This window comes from Gouania willdenowi, chromosome 9, assembly GCF_900634775.1.
Source record: "Gouania willdenowi chromosome 9, fGouWil2.1, whole genome shotgun sequence".
Classification (NCBI taxonomy): Eukaryota; Metazoa; Chordata; class Actinopteri; order Blenniiformes; family Gobiesocidae; genus Gouania; species Gouania willdenowi.
Window position 1 is genome coordinate 9,616,948 of NC_041052.1, and position 6,093 is coordinate 9,623,040.

Sequence of the window (6,093 nt, forward strand, 5' to 3'; positions counted from 1 at the left end):
ACTGTCTATGTTTGACACAAGAGTCAGAGCAACAAAAAAATCTCTGCAATGTTAACTTCTCAATAGTTTTGTTTCTCAGCAGTTTTTGTAACTGAAAAATGTATTTTACTTGGTGTCAAAGTCAATGCACAGTGGGACTGATTATATAAGACTCAGTGTAAACACAAACATTAATAATATGACCATGTACATGATGACTTATCTGTGTAAGATGTAAAGCTGGGCAATATGAACCAAAATATATAACACATCTCAATATTTTTTTTCTTAAAATGGCAATATATACAATATATAGGAAATAGATAGGAAATAAATTTGATGATAGATATTTGTTTGATGTATTTTACAGCTGATTTAGAGATGCTAACACAAGAGGAATGTTACTTTTTTGCCCCACTGTATATATATATCAATATAGGCATAATTTTAATTTTCTAAATCACCAAAATAGTCAATAGTAATATATCTTGAATCTCGATATATTGCCCAGCCCTAGTAAGAAGTGGGAGATTTAACATTGGAATAAAACTTTGGTTTTTAATTCCAATTAAATCAAATCAAATCAAAAAGAACAATTTATCATCTTGTGGATGAAAACAGTCATTCATTTCCATTTATCCTGTTGAAGAATAGATTGGGAATGAAAAGAGTGCTGCAGGAAAATGTGGGTTTAGCGTCAGTGTCAAATGAAAAAGAAAAAGATTTCCCAGGAGTGTTGTTTACCTCTTCAGCAAAGAACGCTCCGAGGGGATTTGAAGTTATCGTCAAGTTTGTCCACAGACAGTGGGAAAAAAAAACAATGGGAGGTGGTGAAATGTGGGACAACACCTGCTGAATGGGCACTTCCTGTCACGACTATTTTCCTTCTATTGCGTCGTCAAATAAACTTTTTTTAGTTTGAAATGTCTCCATATTCTTTTGCGTCAGCAGCATGAGTAAAGCAGTCATGGGAACACGGTGGAAAAACAAGCTGCAAAGTACGGCACGATAACTAAAGCCTAAACTCGACTGTAACTTCCTGACAGCGAAGTCAGTGAAACAAAAAAAATGTTTAGACTTCTTGAGAGGGTTTACCTTATTTTATTATTGTTTATAAGACTATCTAAATCACATCTAACATTTTGTCTTCATTTTCCAAAAAGCAAAACATTGTCAGGGTAAAAAGTTTCTACAATACTTTATATAATCAATGCAAATATGTGCAGTGTTTCCCACCATTTGATGAATATCCTAGAAACTATTATTCAAGAAAACTCAATAAAAACAAGAGCTGATCATGATAAAGTGTATATTATTATTGCATCAGAGGCAAAAAAGATTGTTTTGCATTTTTGAAAAAGAAACCTTTAAAAAAAAATGTACATACATATTTGAAGAATGTAATGAAACAAAGTCCAAAAGTGTCCGGAATTCAAACACTCTGCCATAAAACCGGTTGTAAATATGTCATATTAAATCTGCTGGAGTCAATACAATTTTATCAGATAAAAACTACATATTGCAGGCCTCATAGACCAATGAATCAAAGATAATTTGCTTGAAATAGAAGATATAAAATGTTGAAATTGCCTCTTGAAAATGTGATTTTATGGCCACTGTAAACAGTCTCTTTTTGACATTGTTGGAAAAGTTTTACACATTGCATTAGTTGCACCAAAAACTCCTCCAAGGTGACTTCCCAACGCATTTCTAGTGTTTTCACGGACTCAAAGTTGCACCGAAACAATGGCGGATGTCAATGTGTACAACATACACATTCTCGCAACAGGGGAGTTTACAAGCTTTGGCACAACAGAGAGCGACTGTTCAGCACCATGGATAGCGACCACACCATTTTAACACCCACTTTAACCATAGGCCTGCTCACCACTATTTGAAGAGCATACGACGAACCTTGCGCTCCGTGAACTCGTCCACGATGCTCTGTATGTCCATTTTCTTTGCTCTCTCATTCTCTATGGACATCATAGCAAGTCCACTCAGTCCTTCCTGTCCCAGTGTGCTCCTCAACTGGTTTTTAATAAGTTTTAACTTGGAGAATGAGCGGGACAACCTATAAACCCATTTCAATGTGCACAAACATGAGACATGTGACTGACGTGCGCACGCATACCCAGTGCAGAAACCATGTTGTTTACATATGACGCTTGAAAAAATTGGCAAAGAATGAACCGCTGTTAAGGCTAGAAAATAGTTTGTAGTATGTAGAAAGCTTTTCACCTGAAGACGTGGCCGCTTATTTAAGTGAACTCACTTTAAGTGCAGGTGAACGACTGCTGGACCCATGCAGCAGTCCTGAAAACGAGTTTTCATGTGATGTGCCCTCCTGGTCCGATGTTCAATTTATAAATATCTGATAGAAAAACCCAGTGTATATACGAATGAAAACCTAAAGGCATTCAATCTCTAACTTCTTCTTATGGACGGGCAGGTAGGCAGGCTGCTGTACTCCTGTACTCCTGGTTTCCGTATATTTCCGCGTATTCTGATCAGTTTCAACAGATGGGTTTCCATCTTTACATTAAGTCTCCCCCTCACTGTCCCACATCTGCATATCAGTCCATTTACAGCTTTTTATGGTCACTTTTTACAGGATCCAGACTGAGACAGCGCTCCGTTCGCTCCCGTGCACCATCGCCTCAGCAGTTCTTCGGTTGCTTTACAACGAGCCTGCGTGCGCATGCACTTAATTTAGTATGCATACGCCGCACAAAATGGATCTATATAACCCCTGTATAAATCTGCATGATGGGTGACTGCCCATACTGTGGGCGCCTCGGCACACGTCATGGGAGGGCCCGCCTTCTCCAGCTCCTCTGAGCCGTCGTAGAGGCCCTCCCCTGGCGGATGTTAAGTTTGGGGATTATACGGAATCCAGTCAACGTTTAATGTCGCACAACATGAGGTGTTATTGCTTGGAATACTGGGAACAAATTAGAACCAAAATGATGTCAAGTGAATCACTGTTCATCCTTGTCTGGCAAAGAAACACAAGAAATCACAGTAAAAATGAAGTAAAACACTTCTATCACATCCCACAATGCAGTGCTTGAAACTTTTACGTCAATAACTGTTAAGTCAATAACAGTGTTTTGAGAGATCAAAACAAACTTTCAAGCACCACTTTTACATTTTTTTTTGAAGCAAATGATCTTTGACATATTGATTTATGAGACCTCCGCAATGTCTTTATCTGATAATAAAAAATGAAAAAAAATCATTTCCAGCAGTTTTAATGGTTACATTTACAGAAATCCCATTTTAGGATCACTTTTTGTTAGGAACAAGCACCTGAATATATATTACAGTGCCTACAAACCCATTTAGCAAAAATAAAATTCCATTATTTTCCTTGTACTTGGTCGCCCAACTCCACTATCTTTACTGATTACCAGAGGATTCACACTGCTTTAATATTCGTACACCCAAACATGTATTCCCTGTGACTTCTGTTATAACCCGTCAGGCGCGTCTCACCCGTGGGGGATGCGGGGAATGAGACTTTCATAAAAGAATAAATGTCATCCCCCTCACTTTTCACAGAGGGACTCATTGTTGAAAATGTATTGGTCCAGTTAGATTGATCGAATGGTGACCAAGCCAATCACAGCAAGCCATTTGACGAAGCCGCCGTTCCAAGAAGGTAAACAAAGACCCAACAGCAATAAGTAAAGCGTAAGTAAAGAGACAAAAAATTGTAACAAGTGGCAAAAAATGGTCCAAAAGTGCCAAGAAAAGAGTGAAAAGTGACTAAAATGGGCCAAAAGCAGTCAAGAGTGGCAAAAAAAAATTCAAAAAAGAGGAAACAGGTGGTACGTAATGGCAATAGTTGGCTTAAATGAGCAAAATGTGGCAAACAATAGTGAAAAAGGGCAAAATACTGGAACAAGAGGCAAAATGTTGGTGAAAAAAGGAAACAAGTGTTATTTATTGAGTAAAAGGTCGCTTATTTGGATGAAAAGTGGTTAAAAAAAAAAAAATGGTTAAAGAATCGACAAAAATCGGATAAGTGTCAAAAAGAACTTGCAAAAATGGTCAAAAATTAGGGAAAATTGATATTTATTGGCAAAAGGAAGTAAAATCTGAAATAACAAATTGTGTGTGTTTTTTTTTTAAAAAGGGTCAAAAATGGGACAAAGGAAGTTGCAAAATGGCCAAAGAAAAAGGTAAAAAGGGATTAAAAAGTTTCCTTCTTTTAGATTTTCTGGTGGAATATTGATTAAATTAAAACAGCTTTATCATGGTTTTAGTAAATTAATTTCATAAACTAAATTGGGATTTGACGGTTGCCCTACCCTTAGAACACCCTCACTGCTCCAACCCTGCAACCTGTTTGCCTCCTTAACAGTGACTACACTTTATAGGCACTGTGCAGTTTATTTTTAGTAGGCTTGTTTTCCAAAATGAGCCTAATTATTGTAAAGTCTGAGTGGCATTGAGTTACTGGACTCGAGCATTATCAATCCGTCATTGTCTGCAAACCCTGGTTCTCCTGGCAGAGATTCAACGCTGGTGAATTAATCAAAGAAACTGTTATTGCCAAATTACTGACACCAGTTCAAAGATAAATGTCTCGTGGCTAACGCCAATTGACAGCTACGAGTGTGATTAATTTCACTCCTTTCAGGTGATTAGCAAGAGACTCGGAACTAAAAATGATGCTGCGTCATTACGACACGTGTTGCTTTTATATCCCTATAACGAGAGGGCAGGGATACTGTTTCTTTTTCCAGCCGAGGCAGTGGTAAGCAGATCACTCCTCCAAGGAAATCATCCTTATTTTCAAAAGTAACAAGATGCTTTAATTACTTTACTGATTCTGTGCATCACATTTTCCAAAGTAGACATTTACGCCTAATTCCATTTTTTGGCATGTTCCACATTAAAAAGTGAATCAAATGTTTTAAATATAGAAATCTATAGTAAATCTCGGTATTTGCATAAAATATAAAGCCAATTCTCAATAGGAAGGTGAATCTCATTGCAGCAAGTTTGGTGATAATGATAAACAATAGGCCAAAGATACACACATTTTTGTTCAATAAAGTTCAGGCGGAAGCCCACTTTGCCACAACTGTGTCAAAGTTTTGTTCGGTGCTTGCTCAGATTTGAGGTGGAATTCTTTGATGTAGTTACAAGTTTTCTTCCCACGCAGAGTATATCCCCTTTGTCCGACGACATTTTGCTCAGAATACTATGAAAAATCCACTATAGAGCATAATAATGTAATGAACGAGCAGTGTTTGGAATAATGGTGTTTAAAATAACGGCGTTAGGTAACGGCGTTTGTTTTTCAGTAAGGGGGTAATCTAACTAATTACTTTTTACGCCGTTACAACGCAGTTATCTTTACTAAACGTTAAATGCAGTGCGTTACATGCATTGATTAAATTAACTGTTGTCCGAAAGCATCCCTGGCTTCTTACTCAGCTGTAGTGAGGAGGTGGGTTAAAAACAAGGTGAGCAATTATGATTGGCTAAGGCGACGTGCCAGCACACGCGACACACACACACACACACACACACACTGCAGATTGGATGAAGCAGCAGAGATGGCGAGCGTGGAGCAGTCTGATGAAAAGTTGTCATTTTTAAGGTGACGATACAAACACTAATTAAATTAATTGTGGTCAAAGGTAAGAACGTGCATATGAAGTGTACATTATATCCAGGAGTGAAGACTTTGTCCACATCTGTTGTAAGCAACTCAAATTTAATGAAGCACCTCACGACACACGCATCTAAAAAATCTGAATTCTTTGACATACAGTATAGCAACTTTTTTTTTTAACAGTAACGTAAATAGTTACTTTCCTTGGTAATGAGTTACTTTTATTATAGAGTAATTCAGTTACTAACGCAGTTACTTTTTGGAACAAGTAGTGAGTAACTATAAATAATAACTTTTTTAAAGTAACGTTCCCAACACTGTGAACGAGTGATAACACAAATTTTAAAGAATCCCACTGTAAATAAATGGAATGAAACAGTATTTAGTAGAGCTGGGACGATATCCTTTTGTCCCGATTTGATTTTATTCCCGATTCATGGGTGCCGATTCAAATGCATTGGCGTTCTTTGTGAAGATCAGCT